At 42.6% G+C, this 17,339-nt stretch overlaps 3 long non-coding RNA genes across 3 annotated transcripts; all 3 read left to right on the top strand.

Moving 5' to 3' along the window:
- The first annotated feature begins 6,438 nt into the window (after window positions 1-6,438).
- Window positions 6,439-8,684, top strand: LOC124651270. Its single transcript, XR_006987337.1, has 3 exons — window positions 6,439-6,597; window positions 7,709-7,902; window positions 8,375-8,684. It is a non-coding gene; the product is annotated as an uncharacterized LOC124651270 (long non-coding RNA).
- Window positions 8,685-10,827: 2,143 nt separating this feature from the next.
- Window positions 10,828-14,238, top strand: LOC124653648. Its single transcript, XR_006987983.1, has 4 exons — window positions 10,828-11,036; window positions 11,723-11,802; window positions 13,192-13,380; window positions 14,160-14,238. It is a non-coding gene; the product is annotated as an uncharacterized LOC124653648 (long non-coding RNA).
- Window positions 14,239-14,351: 113 nt separating this feature from the next.
- LOC124653647 lies at window positions 14,352-16,190 on the top strand. The gene is made up of 3 exons (XR_006987982.1): window positions 14,352-14,485; window positions 15,458-15,569; window positions 15,994-16,190. It is a non-coding gene; the product is annotated as an uncharacterized LOC124653647 (long non-coding RNA).
- The last annotated feature ends 1,149 nt before the right edge of the window (window positions 16,191-17,339 follow it).

Here is a 17,339-nt window from a genome sequence, read left to right as displayed (position 1 = left end):
CACTGGGGGGAGAGCTTGAGCCCGTCGATGGAAGCGCCGTCCTCTGTTGCGAGGGCGCGGCGCCGAGACTGACCCAAACCAACAGACCTCCCATGCCAAAGCAGAGCTCACCCATATTTACAACATATCGTAGTTATCTTCATGCCTCCAGATACTAGAGGATGAGGGCTTGATGGAGACGTCTCCAAGGAGGAGAGCGGCACCCAAGGTCATCACCGTCACCCGCACCGGCCGAGGCCTTGCCGAGAGTTTTCCCTTGCCCAACCACCACCCAAAAGACATAGCCTTGATATCTATCCGACGACGCATTGAGCACACTGCCTAAGGAAGAAATCACCGGCATCGCCCCGCGGCATGACACCGGCCTAAGAAACCAACCCATGGGTATCTAGGTGGTCGTCCAAACCGGGCAAAAAAACTATGCAAAAGTAGCAAGTGAGACAATGGTGGCGACAAGCTCAAGGAAGGTGAAGAGGGTGTACCTAGAGGAGATGAAGAGAACATTTCCCCATCGGAGAAGCACAAGTTGAGCACGCAAGCATGATCCACCTACGAGAAATGAGGGGCATTTGTTGGCGCCTCCAAGAAGGAACACGACGTCGAAGACGACATCATCACCCGCAGTGGCCAAGGCCTTGCACGCCTTTCGCCGTCGATGTCCCACCAATAACCCGAAGCCGGCCAACGCCACGAGATCATGGAGGGGGAGCAGAGCCAGCACCGCCGACAACACCACATCAAGTATTATCGGCCCAAGGTGACGCGAGTGACCAAGACCCCAAGTCACCAACGTCGGGGTATGGTTCGACGACGATCTCGCGAGGAGCAAAGTATACCCGGTGGAAGGTCGGGTGCACGACTTGGACGTTGACTACGTTGCCGGCCATCTACCCGGATCTTTGGAGCCTACTCCTCCGTCTGCAAATAAGTGCACGCTTTTCTTTTCTGAAAATCAAACAATTTCAAATTTGACTAAACTTTTACATGTAATAGCAATATATGTAACACAAATTAAACGTACACACTTAAATAGTGTAGGCACGTGATCTTAAGCGATCGGCAAGTAGGAGTAGTAGCTGGTACATCACGTATATGCATGCATTGTCGACTGCAACATGCTATGATCCAAATGATTGGAGTACATCCGGACCAACCACGCGGAAGATGAAATATTGATTGGAGTACATCGGAAAACGAAATTCTGAGCGCCAAACCCAACGTGATTATCGTACTACGTGAGAGAGAAAGAGAGGGGAAATAATGAGATGAGACAAACTAAATCCTCACTGCAGGAGTCGATCCGACGGACAACACAAAATGCACGCACCCACCCAACCTCTCGCTCGGTTCGCCTCCTCCGTTAGTCCAAGGCAGTGGCGAGCAGCGAGTCCGACAGGTGACCATGATGATGGCGACGCAATATTTATCGTTGTGGCATGAGAGAGAGAGAGAGAGCACTGCTATCAAGCTCATGAGTCGTTGCTTGGAATTTTTGGAAGTCCTTTGCTTTTCATGTTATGTTGATGGATACATAATGTGTGCAATTCGCGTCTTACTATTTAATTTCGTATGTAGTTTGTTTTACTTATAGTTATGATTATATATGCAAAACTAAACTAGCTTTATTTTTGACTGAGTGTAGATATTAGATAGATAATTAGATATAGATATGTTGATAGGTAAAAAGGTGGTAGCTAACGGTCAAACTCGTGGAAGTAGTCATACACATGCATGCATTTCAGCTAGGCAATCACAAACACGTACCTAACAACATGATCTCTCTCGCTCTCACATATACTTGCATGGATTTTTCAAACGACCTGGCTTGCTAGCTAGCGTAAAATAGGTAAGCTTGCCAAAAACGTACAAATTAGGCTATCTTGCACACACAGCTTCATGAGACATCGAGACATGCGTTTGCCTTGGCCGTTGATGCCGTAAATTTCACTCCTGAGAAAAAGATACTCCAAAAAGCCCTAAGAGTGAAGTTGTTGTGCCCACAACGTTGGGATCTAGTTCTACGGCGATCTTTTTAAACATAAGGCACGAAAGACTGACTTTGAATTAAATAGGAGTACAACAATATAACCAACAGAAATATAAAAGAACAGCAAACTGATGGGCTTACCAGCTTATAAGACAACAAAGAAAACGACAGAGATGAGAGAAACCAAGCTACACTAGAGAGAGCTTGAACCCGTCGATGGAAGTCCAGTTCTCTATTGCAAGGGCGCGGCGTCGAAACTGACCCGGGAATCAACATACCTCCCATACCAAAGCAGAACGCACCCATGACCGGTAGAGCTTAATTGTCTTCATGCCTCGAGATACTAAAGGAGGAGGGCGCCCAAGGGCGTCGCCGTCACCCGCACTGGCTGAGGCTTTGCCGAGCTTTCGTCCTAGCCCAACCACCACCCCAAAAGACACAACCTTAATACCTATCCTACGACACATTGAGCCCATGGCCTAAGGAAGAAATTAATCGCTGGCATCGCCCGTAGCATGACGCCGGCCTAAGAAACCACTCATGGGTATCTAGGAGGCTACCCAAACTGGGCAGAACACCATGTAAAAGTACAAGCTCAAGAAAGGTACGTGAAGATACCAGGGGGAAGGTCGGGTGCACAACTCGGACATCGCCTACATTGCCGGCCATCTACCCCGAGATCTTTGGAGCCTACTCCCTCCGTCCGTAAATAAGTGCACGCTTTTCTTTTCTGAAAGTCAAATTTCAAATTTAACTAAACTTTTACATAAAATGTCAATATATGTAACATGAAATTAAACATACACTTTTTTTTAGGATGGATTAAAGTAGACATGTGAACCATGATGGCACATCACAAATATGCATGCATTGTCGACTACTCCTTGACTGCAACATGCTATTAATTAGGATACAAATGATCTTTTACTTCTGGACTGATCACGCGGGAGAAAGAAATATTGATTGGATTACATCGGGAAACGAAATTTGGAGCTCTAAACTCAACAAGATGAGACGAGACGAAGTAAATCGTCACTGCAGGAGTCGATGCGACGGAGAACACAAAACGCACGCACCCACCCAAGACCCAACCTTTCCTCTCGCTCGCTTCGCCTCCCAGCGATCCCACCCACACAAACTCATCGCCGCCGCCGCCGCCGCCGCCGCACTCTGCTGCTCCCCGCCTGCAACCCAGCACCGCCGCTCACCGGCGCACCCACCCACCAATCCCATCTAGGCTGGCCACCCAATCCCCTTCACGCCGGCCATCAAAAATCCTCTCCACCCCCTACCAGGCGGAGAAGAGGCACCGGGGCAGCGTCCCTGCCGGCAGCGGGAGGCGCCTCAGAAGATGGACGCGTGTGGGCGGACCCGCGCCTGAGGGCCGCCATGGTTGCGTTCGTCCTTGTGGCGAGCGAGCCAAGGACAGGGGAGGGGCGGAGATGCAGCCGTCGTCCTGGTGGCTGTTGGGGACGAGCACCTTGGGCGACGGCCGCGGCCGGCGGGAGGAGCTCGCCGCGCTGCAGGAAGAAGAGACGGTGGTCGCCTGTCCGGAACTGTTGTTGCCGGCGCCGGCGACGTCCCCGAGCTGTTGCTGCCATCCACGACTCCGTCATACTGCTGCCGACGACCTCCCCAGTCTGCAGCTGCCCTGTGAGGTCTATCTCTTTCATCTCTTTCCTTGCTAAGAATTGTATTTTTTTTCCCTGTTTAATTGAATGTGTGCATACGCAGTAGATGGAAATCTGATTTTCTAAATCAAAATTTGTTGTGTGCCATCAGTTACATCCAAAATCACGACTCCTGTGATTTATTCTTCCTTTAGTCTAAACTTCACTCCTAATGCAGAATTCGAACTATGCAATGTTAGCACTGCAACTTATACCCATTATAGTTTATATACTTAAGATTTTCTTTGATTGAATAATTTTAGTTGAATTTAGGGAAGCCTATTAGGCCATGCTTATTGTTTGATGACCTGAGATCTAAAAAGTGAACTAAATAAAATCAATCAAGTATTCTGCAGTGATGCTTTTGAGTATATCTCTGCCAAGAATACTCCTGAAGAAAGCTACCATAAAATCCCATGCACCCTGAAACATCATTTGTTCATGATTTTTCTTAGAGTAGTACGAATTAATATTGACTTTGCATCTCGAAATTTGATGCTGAGCACCACACCTGTAGGTTGCTGTTGGGGACAAGAAGCTTGGACGTTGGCTGCGGCCGGCGGCAGGAGCTCGCCACGCCGCATGAAGAAGAGATGGCGGTCTCTTCTCCCAGCGATCCCACCCACACAAACACATCGCCGCCGCCGCACTCTGCTGCTCCCCGCCGGCAACCCAGCACCGCCGCTCACCGGCGCACCCACCCACCCAATCCCATTTAGGCTGGCCACCCAATCCCCTTCACGCCGGCCATCAAAAATCCACTCCACCCCCTACCAGGCGGAGAAAAGACATCGGGGCAGCGTCCCTTCCGGCACTGGGAGGCGCAACGGCCTCTCCTCAGAAGATGGATGCGCGCGTGGGCGGACCTGCGCCTGAGGGCCGCCATGGTTGCGTTCGTCCTTGTGGCGAGCGAGCCAAGGACAGGGGAGGGCGGAGATCACCCGTCGTCCTGCTGGCTGTTGGGAACGAGCACCTTGGGCGACAGCCGCGGCCGGCGGGAGGAGCTCGCCGCGCCGCAGGAAGAAGAGACGGTGGTCACCTGTCCGGAACTGTTGTTGCCGGCGCCGGCGACGTTCCCGAGCTGTTGCTGCCATCCACGACTCCGTCATGCTGCTGCCGAGACGACCTCCCCAACCCGCAGCTGCCCTATGAGGTGCATCTCCTTCACCTTTTCTTGCTAAGAAATCTGTTTCACTAAATCAAAATTTGTCATGCGCCGTCAATGACATCTGAAATCATACTATAGCTTTCCAATATTACAACTAAACCGACGACTCGTTTAAAATGAGTATGCCTCTCTCAGATCTTACCTATGAAAGCTGCAAGATTGTTTTGGTGCTTCCTACCCAACACACCCACATTCGACAGTTGGCGTCTTCTGTTGTTCTTTACTTTCTGGTCTAAAATAATATCTGATTGCATACCTCCAGATTGTTGATTCGCGTTTCTGGTTGTTGATGGATCGAGTAAACCTTGTGTAACTAGTTTGGGACTACTAGATTGGGAGACGCGGTGCTTACCTTCAGATCTTCAAACCTCTCAACCTACCATGTTGTAGTGTGAAACACCCAGATCTTAGCCAACTTCATTGTAGAACATATGATTCGTAGGGTTCAGACTTAAACCATGTCTTGTTAGTACTCTGGCGGCTATCTGGTAGCAGCTATGCTAAGATTTGGCAGACTTTGTAAATATGAATCCCACATATTTTAAGTGTGGCAAAAATCTGAATCCGACGGGCCAGTCTAAAGATACGAACATAGTGCATACAGATACTGAAGTAGTGGTTGCATCATCTTCTGGCCCTAGTTGACCAAGTAAAATCTTTGAAACTATGGTAACATATCTGGATCGTAACTTTTCAATAGTGCATGATATCTACAGTAAAAATGAGGGGCTGTAGTGATGAGAGGCATGCTTGTAAATCCACGGCAGAGCTGTAAAATGGATATGATGATCTGGTTATTCTTGTATTTACTGGACAGAAAAATATAGTAGCTGTGCTGGAAGGTTATTGCTCATGGCTTGTGGGTGGTGGTAGAAACATATCTTAGCCATTTATATCCATTACACTGAGACCGTGTTCCTACGATGGTGTGCTTTGTGTGAGTTAATCTGTGGCTCGAGCTTCTTATATTTTCTCTTGTGTCATTTTAGCATAACACACTAGTATAACTTCTCTGATCTATTCTTCCTTTACTCTAAACTTCACTCCTAATGCATAATTCGAATTATGCAATGTTAGCACTGAACTTATACCCATTAGATTTTAGATACTTAAGATTTGCTTTGATTAAATACTTTAAGTTAAATATAGGGAAGTCGGCCATGCTTATTGTTTGACAAACATAGATCTAAAAATCAAACTAATAAAATGAATCAAGTAATATTCAATGATGCTTTTGAGCATATCTCTGCCAAGAATACTCCTGAAGAAAGTAGTCATTAAATCCCATGCACCCGGAAAACATCATTTGTGCATGTTTTTCTTAGAGTACTGCTAATTAATATTGACTTTGGTTCTCAAAATTTGGGGCTTACATTTTGTGCATAAAATGTGTACTTTACATCCATAATTTTCTTTAGTAACAAGATATCCTTATTGCTTATATATTTTAGGATAGCCTAGAAAGCTGAGGTTTGTACTTACATCTCTTGAACAGAAAAATGTAGTCTTGGTATTTGCTAATGTATAAGGGCCACATGCGGAATTTCAGCCCAAGTTCTGACCATGGTTATATATCTCAGACTATGTTGACTCTTGATAATCAATACAGGTTGTTCTATCAATGTTGCAAGAGCAAGGAGCACACTCTGAGGCGAGATACTAGAAAGGTTTATCATGGAGAGGATCTAGTTGGGTTCTACCATGGATGCGCCACAAATTTGTTGTGGACAACTTCTGCTTATAACATTCTCCAGCTTCGAGTTGATTCACAGGTTCCTTCTTGACCTATACCCTCCTAAACCTGAACAGCAAACACAACTGCTGAAGCATTGACTGTACCATTCATGCGTCTATCCCTACTGTAATCTGACAACTAGAAATCGTAATTATCCTGCGGCACCATTTACCTTGAGGGATTCTGATAACAGAGACTTTGATATCGCAACAAGTAGCCGTGATTCAAAGCACAAACCATAGTGTAGTAGAATTAGCACCTGTGTATGTGGAGGTATACATGGTGTGGGGGCATTGATATTGGTCGGTTTGTTTTCTGATGATGATGACGAAAAGGGAAGAAAGGAATTTTACTGTAGGTACATGAATAACTGCCCTAACCTTTTCTACTTTGAATCCATGATTTTGTACATTTATCCTGTTACATTTTACAGTTTACTGTGTTTGGTTATACTTACAATATTATAATCCAAGCACTCGAAATTTTGAGCTCTGCCAGGTCAGAATGTTTACACCGGTTTATTTTTTATATGCCGAGCGTTTTTTTTTTGTCTTAGTTGGGCTGTTTTCTGAGTGTTGCCTTGAGATGGCTGAATGTTTTAACTTGTGGGCTGTGTGTCGACAGAATATTGGCTCGAGTCTTGTGGGAGTCGTTTGGGTGACTTAACTAATTTCAACCTTAGACCAGATTTTTGTTTAATGCCTGGAGCTTGAGTTCTTATTTAAGAGGGTTTTGTTGTCTACAATGTTGCTGATTGCGCTTGTTGTACTCGATCTGCTGCTTATTAAAAAGATGGATTTTTGCCCGTAAATTGGATATTGCATTATCAATTCCTTGTTCTAATGGATAGTTAGATTGTAAAATCTACACAACAATCATTGTGAATAGTCTAAGATATTGTGAAATGTAATGTTCCTTGTAGTGCAGTTTGGCTAGATTCTTTGCTTATCTTGCCATGAAATGGATATGTATGCAATGGTAGGTTAATCAGCAACTTCTCTGATCTATATGCAAATGTTATTGCAGCTAGAATGCTACTTTTCGGGATAACTTGAAATTTTCATGAAAATAGTTGCGCTTTTTTCATCGACAGCCTAATAGTAATTGTGTACGCTATGTTGCTGAGTAGTATATTATTGATGTTTTAGGGTGTTCTGGGGCACGGAGTGGGTGACGTCGCGGCTCGGCAGTGATGAGCATACCAACCAACTTGGCCAAGCACCAAGTCCCATCATAGCCAAGATGATGGCAAAGGTCAACGGCGGGTCTTAGTGAACGTCATGAGCTCACCGTGCTGCAACGGTGGTGGCGGTGACGCTCATCCTCGTGGACGACCTCTTCGGTGAGCTACTATGTTACCACTTGGATATCTGGATCCCATGTGAAACATCGCACCATGGCTTTACTATGCTCCCGCACTTGAGACAATGACCATTATTTGATTTATTGTGATGATGATCATATGGAGAGTGTACTTTCTAAGTTCGGTTCCTAAGAATTTGACATATGTTCCTACTTATTAGAGGTCCTGCTAAGCCAATGTAGTTGATGATTTTGTGCTATAGTCCTCAACTTGCTATTATTTGGTTTTTAATACCACTTGTTGGTATTGTGTGATCTTGATCTTGGCAAGGTCTGGGTGTTGCTATCACCTATGTGTGTATATAAAAATTATGCCATGGTGCTTGTGTTCTATGTTACTTGTGTTCTATGTTAGATATTCCTTATGGTACTTGTGTTCTATGTTTACATTTTAGATTTCTCTGATATTTCTCTTGATATGAATATGCTCATGTGTACGTCTTGTGCAACAGTGAACTAGGTATCCTGGTGTAGTTGAGAAACAGTGCTGGCAGCGGGAGGCGCAACGGCCTCTCCTCAGAAGATGGACGCGCGTGGGTGGACCCGCGCCTGAGGGCCGCCATGGTTGCGTTCGTCCTTGTGGCGAGCGAGCCAAGGACAGGGGAGGGTGGAGATCACCCGTCGTCCTGGTGGCTGTTGGGGACAAGCACCTTGGGCGACAGCTGTGAACGGCGAGAGGAGCTCCCCACCCTGCAGGAAGAAGAGATGGTGGTCGCCTGTCCAGAACTGTTGTTGCCGGCGCCGGTGACGTCCCCAAGCTGTTGCTGCCATCAGTCATGCTGCTGCCGACGACCTCCCCAACCTGTAGCTGCCCTGTGAGGTCCATCTCCTTCATCTTTTGATCTTTTCTTGCTAAGAATTGTATATTTTTCTTGTTAAATTGAATGTGTGCGTAGGTCTGTTTCACTAAATCAACTCCTAAATCAAAAAAATTCATGCTTCGTCAATGACATCTGAAATCATACTATAGCTTTCCAATATTACAACTAAACTGATGGCTCATTTAAAATGAGTCTGCCTCTCTCAAATCTTACCTATGAAAGCTGCAAGATTGTTTTGGTGCTTCCTACCGAACACACCCCCAGTCGACAGTTGGCGTCTTCTGTTGTTCTTTTCTTGCTGGTCTAAAATGATACTATATGACTCTGTAAATATACTGAATATGATGAAGTTAGAAAATTCTCACATTTTTTCAGTTATGAATCTACTCGTGTTATTCCGACGGTCCACTCTAAAGATACCAGAAATAGTGCGTACAGATACTAAAGTAGCGGTTGCATCATCTTCTGCCCCTAGTTGACCAAGTGAAATCTTTAAAACTATGGTAGCATATCCTCTTCATAACCTTTCAATACCGCATGATATCTGCAGTAAATATGAGGGAGTTGTAGTGATGAGAGGTATGCTTGTAAATCCACGGTAGAGCTGTGAAATGGATATGATGGTCTGGTTATACTTATATCTACTGGACAGAAAAATGTAGTAGCTTTGATGGAAGTTGATTGCTTATGGTTTGTGGGTGGCGGTAGGAAGATAGGGAGGAAGCAGTAGAAACATACCTCAGACTATGTTAACTCCTGATAATCATTACAGGTTGTTCTCCCAACGTTACAAGAGTATGGAGCACACTCTGAGGCAAGATCCTAGAAAGGTTTATCATGGATATGGTCTAGTCGGTTTATACCGTGGATGCGCCACAACTTTGTTGTGGACAATTCCTGTATATAACTTTCACAAGCTTCGAGTTGATCCACAGGTTCCTTCTCAACCTATACCCTCCTGAACCTGAACACCATACCTAGCCGTTGAAGCATTGACTGTACCTTTCATTTGTCTATCCCTGCTGTAATCTGACAAGTAGAAATCGTAACTATATCCAGTGGTGCCATTTACCTTGAGGGACACTAATAATAGAGACTTCTGTATTGCAACAAGTAGCTATGATTGAAAGCACAAACCATAGTGTAGGACAGGAATTAGCACTTGTATGTGGATGTATACGGGGTGCGGCGGAACATTGATATTGGTCAGTTTGTTTTCTGATGATGAAAAGAGAAGAAAGGATTTTACTGTATGTACATGAATAATTGCCCTAATCTTTTTTTATTTCGAATCCATGATCTTGTACATTTATCCTGGTGCATTTCATAATTTTACTGTATTTGGTTCTAACTTACGATATTATAAGCCAAGCTCTCGAAATTTTGAGCTCAACCAGGTCACAAAGTTTAAGTTGGTTTATTTTTTGATACGCCGAGCGTTTTTTTTTTTTTGTCTCAGCTGCTCAATGTTGTCTTGAGATGGCTGAATTTTTTAGGAGGATGTGTTATTCTAGTTAACTTGTGGGATGTGCGTGGGCAGCATGTTGGCTCGGGGCTTGGGTTTCATATGGGTTACATTAACTAATGTCAACCTTAAACCAGACTTAACTAATGTCCACCTTAAACTTGATATTTATTTAATGCCTCGAGCTTCAGTTCTTATTTATGAGGGTTTGTTTTCTATAATGTTTTTGATGCACTTATTGGAGGTGATCTGCTGCATATGAAAAAGATGGATTTTTGCCCCTATAATGCAAATTGTGTTATCAATTCCTTGTTTTAGTGGATAGTTAGCATGTAAAATCAAATCTTGGTGAATAGTCCAAGATATTGTGAAATGTAATGTTCCTTGTAGTGTAGTTTGGCTAGATTCTTTGCTTATCTTGCCATGAAATGGTTAGCCATGCAATTGTAGGTTAACCAGCACCTTGTCTGATCTATATGCAAATGTTATTGTAGCTGGAATGTTGCTATTTATGATAACTTGAATTTTTCATGAAAATAGTTGCCCTATTTTTGCATCGACAGCGTTGTAGTAATTATGTACGCTATGTTGATGAGTAGTATATTCATGATGTTTCAGGGTGTTCTGGGGCAGGGTTTGGTTGACATCGTGTCTCGGCAGTGATGAGCATCCCAGACAACTTGGCCAAGCACCAAGACAACCTGCAGGTGGGTCCCATCATAGCCAACATGATGGCGAAGGTCAACGGCAGGTCCTATTGAGCGTCATGAGCTCACCGTGCCGCAACCGCGGTGTTGGTGACGCCCATCCTCGTGGACGACCTCTTCGGTGAGCTACTGGTTTACCACTTGGATCTCTGGCTCCCATCCCATGTGGACCATCGCGCCATGGCTTCACTATGCAACCGTGTTTGAGACGATGACCCTTGTTTGATTTATGGTGATGATGATCATATGGTCACTGTAGTTTCTATGTGATTTTTGCTATAGTCCTAAACTTGTTATTTGGTTTTGAATACCACTGGTTGGTATTGTTTGGTCTTGATATTTTATTGCTAGATCTTGGCATGATCTGGGTGTTGCTACCACCTATGCGTGTATAAATATTATCGTTGGTGAGGGTTAGATATTTCTTATGGTACTTGGTTTTCTCTGTTTACATTTTAGATTTATCTCCGAATCTGCTCCTGTGTATGTGATGTGCAACGTTGAACTGGTTATCCTTGTGTAGTTGAGCAATTGGTATCTATACATGCATCTCGGTATATACATGAATGGTTATTTTCTAAGTGGCGGACTTCATGACTATGTGCTTGCTTATGTGAGCTACTGCTTTGTAAGAATAGCAAGCTAGACTACAAGCTCTTCTATTATTAGAACTATCATCTCGATGTTATAATTAGAGGCTTAGAGTTTTGCTTTTATCCATTCTTGCTTTGAACTCAGTTCTATTGGTTTAATTCACAATGTTATGACATTTCATTGCACCGATATTTGATGCTTCCTAACTGTAAGTTATTGAAGCAAGGGAGCATAGGATGCTGATGTCTGATTCATGACTATTGGGTGGCCTTCTTCGACTTTCTAGGTTTTTGGTAAGTTCCTGGTACCACTACCGGAGGGATATTTATTGTGAGACCATATATTGGGAAGATCAGTATTTCTCGAATATGGAAAACAATATCACAAAAAACACCATTCCTTATGTTGCAATTTTTTTTATCATTTTGTAAGACCATATATTGGGAAGATCCGTATTTCCTTCCAAGCTCAATTGCATTATTTGCAAGTGTCATTATAGGTAGGTGGTGTGTATATGTGTGTCATGCCAGTCCATTGCCATGCACGTGACATACATCATTGTCCTCCATATCGATCATTTTCCTGAAAGAAAAAAAATATGACTTTGACTTGAGGTTCACTCCACCGTATTGCATTTGAAAATCAAGGCCTGGTGCTGCACTATTGCTGGAGCGAGATCAATTCTGCGAGTGTGCTACTCCAGCTTTGACTTGTGACCTTCCCTCTTCATTCCTCATCCATTCGGTGTGGCGCCATCTGCCAATTTGTCAGGCTAATTGGTGAGGCCATTGCTGCTCCAGCACGCTTCCATGACGGTGACTATCCTAGAGCAGAACCGTACTTTGTGGGTCCTATGTGGTAGGAGTGGACTGGTGCATGTAGTAATAGTTGGGTAAAAAGCTTTTAGTTCTTTTTCCAGGAGATGGTTTTGCCAAGCTTCATGCACTAGCTAATGCAACCAAAAGTACGGTCTGATGGAAAGTGCAAGACAATTATCTTATACACTTCAACAGGTTGATGCTTTAATCTGATGTTAGCAACAAGGTTGCATTCCTCTTCCGATTCATCGCTTGCTGCAACTTTGTTTTTAGAAATAAGTAGACCGGTAGTTTTTTATTGTGTAGATCTCGGTGCATGTGAGAAACTAAGCGATTTTCTTAGTTAGTTCTCGTGTGTAAATCTAATGCTTGTACAACTAGAATAATTTAATTTGTTTGTTTGGTATTTGTGTACAAATTAATTGTGATTTCTCTCCTGCTGCAAGGTTTAGGCAATCCGGGTGTCGTTGTATTAATTCACCATGTTTAATTGTTGTGGCACAACCACATAATATTTGAACTGGAACCTGTTATTGTATTGGACCTAGCTCTAAGGTGTAAGAAGTTTTTTCAATTTGTTGCGTTGCTAAGGGATCAAGCTCTAGGATTTTAGCTACTTTGTTGCTAAACAAAAATTCAAGCCATGGTTGATTTATGTGAGATTATTAGAACCACCTTAATTGGTGTATTGTTGCATGTGAAAATGTTACCGCTACTATCATACATCAAAGCAACTTTCAACTTGCTTATCTTAAAATTCTTAGTACGTCTTTTAAACTTGACAATAAGCAATCTTGTTATTGTATACATAGTCTATTTTATGGATTGATGATTTAAGTTGATGGTACTCTTCCATTTGTCTAGCTGTTGCATGGTTTCGGCCCTCGTCCACCTGACCTGCTGCTGGATTGGTGAGCAAGCTGATGCTGCTGCCATCCACCACACCAGGGACCTCTACAAGGCCGGCGAGGGCAGCTTCAACCTCGAAGCCAGGGGCGGCAAGATCTGCCTCGTCTGCACAGTGCCTCATTTTGGGAACAAGGCCGCAAAAAGGTGAGATATATCGACTTCTATATCCTTAGACCATACGGAGTTGCAGGACGCTGACCGAGTGTAAAAAAATACGTTCTTGCACAACTTTTAGTGTATTGGAACCTAAGAGCTTCTGTTTGTGGATTTATGAGGCATTTATACATTTACTTGCAGGACTACAATCACTTTTTTTAATTGGTTTAAGTGACTTTTTTTCTCCAAGGATGGTAGCAGTTCGACTACCTAGATGTGCTAGGCAGTAGCCTCGTAACGCTGTAATTTGAGCACATCGGATGCTTTAAAAGTTCATTTTAGGATTTGAAGGTGATGCATAAGTTGTGTGTCTAATGATCCTCCCGTCTTGGCCTATTTTTAATTAAAATGGTGTATTGGATTGTGAAATTGCTGAAGACTGTGAAAGAACCTGCACAAATTCAAGTATGTTCAAATTAGATGCTAATTCAAAAGCACATATATGCTACTTCATGGCCTATTTAAATGGACGGCCGTGAACTTGGAGGATTGTTTGAGCATTTCAATGCATAATAGCAAGAGAGTGTACTGGACAACTAGGGTGTGTTGCGTGTCACCTCCTTTGATCTTTAGTACCAACAAGGAAGACATTTAAATGCATAGGTCTCTATCATCTTGGTATCCAAATTACAAAGAGATCTGTTTGGTTTTTATTCTGAAAAATTGATGAGTTTTGTAAATGTCACGTAGAAGGATTAGTTTGTTCTACTTCTTGCCCTCTTACATGTATCAAGCTTTTATCTTTCTTATGCTGTTTTCTTCTGCAGCTGATACGAGAAATTAACTGTTATCTCGACTCTGCCTTCTTTTGTCACTATGGCGATGCTGGCAATTTACAGCCATCTCATCATCAGCAAGTCTGGTGGCCTAATATACTGCAAGGTATCTTCATGTACTTGTCCTCCTCTTCGTCCTTCCAGAAAATGGAGTCTAAACAACCTGCACATCTCTTCAGGACTATGGCTCGGCAGGGAGAATGGACACTAACAGCAATCTACGATTGATGCATGTTATCTCACAAACACTGGCTGTAATGGTATTGAACTCCTAGAAGCCTGCAACTTCGACCTCCATTGCTTCCAATTTCTTACCGGTATTGGCTTCTGTCATGTTTCATGTAGCTTAATTCAAAAATCAGCTACATGCTCCTGAATTATATTTTTCTTCTTGATGATTACTTGTTGTGGGATCATACCAATATGCTTGTATAGTGCATTGCTGCAGACGAACTCGGATGATCACATGTTAAGAGTGTGTGCGTGTGGAGAATCATTATTCGAGACTTGATGTTTACAATCTTGCCTTTGTGGTATTTGGGCATAGGCAAGGCAAAAGCATCTTAAAGGGTTGAATTTAAGCAAAGTGGTTGTTTGCAACATCACAAATAACATTTGCACCATGGGACATGCCATGGTTGTCTATCATACTACATGCCATAGTTGAAAAATGAAAACAATGAGCTGTCTTATTTTGTTTCTCGGTGTGGTGTCTCATTTTAGTTGTCTCTTTCTCGTTCTTTCAATTCCTGTCATCCTGGGGCAGAACAGAGTGTCTTGGGGACAAGCATTGGGTTGTTCCAAGATTCGTGGTCTTGTTTCGTTTTTCTAGTTATTTGTTGTAGTTATATCTCTCCAAGATTCCCTTTCTGAACCTAGTTTTTAGAGCTGAGAACAATTGCTTTGGCCATTATCGTTTTCCTTCTCTTCTATATAGTTGCAATATAATTTGATGTTTGATGTTACGGAATATCAATATATTTCTATAGGTACCGGAAAACCACTACATGCACCAAATATGCATATAATCATTAGTGGAAGGAATTTAAACCATCACTGGTTTGTGCCAGTACACTCAGAGCTACTACTTTTGATTTGTCGAACAGAATGCAACCAAGTATGTCTCTCCAATGCACACTAACTAACATTGCATTCTCCACTGGTTGCTTACCAAATTCTTATGTTTTCAAAATTTTGAGCTAATAAATATTCTAGTCTGGTGGCTTAATTTTCCTGTGTAATTTTGCTTCACTCACATCTTAATCTGCACCTGCTTTTCTAATGTGTAGAGCATGCAAGACGAGATGATGGATCTTATAGATGTGAGCAATGAGATACAAGAAACTCTTGGTTGAAGCTATAATATGCCAAATAACATCGATGAGGAAGAACTTATGGGAGGTACAAGAAACTCTTGGTTGAAGCTATAATATGCCAAATAACATAGATGTGAGCAGTGAGATACAAGGCTCGATTGATGTTGCTTATTCTTAGACATCAGTGAGGTAAGGCTCTATGGCTGTTTGTTATTCTTAGATAATTCAAAGGCGGCGTACTGTGACAAGCCATGCGATGTAAAGTTACCGAGACACCCAATTTTCCATACACTGCTAACCTGCCTGGAACCACTGATCAATTTACATTTGCATTTGAATTTACGCTCCAAGGTATATCAGTCCTTCTTGGCCGGCCATGTTTTTTGCTGCAACTTTTCTTTGCCACTCTAGATGTAATCCCATAAATGGTCTTAGAGTATGCATGTGTTGCAAATTACTAAGACAATTATTTTATTGATGTTCTCATTTTGTTTGCTGAAAAAATGCAGAGCTTGACGCTTTGGAAGCCAATATGGAGTTCAAATTGAATGCAGTCCCATCCTGCCTTCAACAAGACAAGGAACGGTCACGTAGCTTCCCTAAACCGGCAGCAGGTACGTCCCTTGCAAGAATGTCCCTAATTCGCTTTGATTGTGATTCTTGTGTCTATCATTATAAAGAAAATGATGGGTTAATATCATTTTCCATCCAGTCAAATGCTTGAAGTCTGTAAATGGTTTTCGTTATCTTGATGTCGCATGGGACCAATGTACATGATAGATACTTGAGGTCATTATGAATGTCATTCTTAGGCTCCACGTCTTGTATTGCGTGCACAATTTCATGATACATAGTTAATTTGTTGGCGTGAACAAGCTTGATTTAAGTAGTAGAAGAAACACATAGAAGTGGGAAATGCAAATCTTTTTCATGTCAAATGTGTGTTATACTATGGATGATTGATTTGATCTTGAGCTTTGGAAACCCGTTATTCTTCATTTATAATAATAGGTTTTGATCTTGAGCTTCGAAGAAACATCTGTTAGGCACCATGATTCTTCTTGAACTTTAGAAATCTGATTATTCTTGATCTTGCAGTTCGGGAAACCTGTTTCATCTTGGACATTTAGAAATTAGTTAATATGGAATATTCTTGTGTACTTGCTACCTGCTTTGCAAGTGGCCATTTACCATACTTCCTTTGTATTCATAAGAGTTCCTGAAACTCTGAAAGATAATTCACAAGATTTTCATCTTGCCTTTGCAAGTAGCCTTTTACCATATTTTTTTCGTCTCCACAAGAGTTTTTGAAACTCTGATAGAGAATTCACAAGATTTATCATGTTGAACATTCCAGGCTTCTTTGATCTACCAGGAGCTCAAGAGTGACCGACCTTAAGCACCTCCACAACAACACTACAATGTAAGTCACTAGAGGGGATCAACAGTATAGACTCGTAAATCCTCAATATTTGCCCCGGTACATTTGCTACCGAAACTATTGTCTAGTGTTTTATCATACTTTGTATTCACAAGATTTTTTTAAGTGTGAAAGAAAATGAAATAGTGAACTGGGAAGGTTTTGAGTAGATTTTGGCACTGCCATATCATTTGCTTTGTGCTCATGTCTAGGACCTCATCCATGCATCAAATTTGACGCACTTAAGTCCACATAGATCTCAAATTCTTCTGCTTATCCAGGATAAATAGTTTATTTTACTTTTCCATTTGGGAGACTACATGTTGAGTTTTCACTTTGTGATGGCTGCTCATAGGTTGATCAGGTGGTGTTGCCAGCTCTTCGTTCTGAAATATTGTGTTTACTTAGACTGTTTTTATGTGTTTGTTGCTAGCT

This window comes from Lolium rigidum, chromosome 5 (assembly GCF_022539505.1).
Source record: "Lolium rigidum isolate FL_2022 chromosome 5, APGP_CSIRO_Lrig_0.1, whole genome shotgun sequence".
NCBI classification, from domain to species: Eukaryota; Viridiplantae; Streptophyta; class Magnoliopsida; order Poales; family Poaceae; genus Lolium; species Lolium rigidum.
This window is presented reverse-complemented; position numbering and strand designations above follow the sequence as displayed.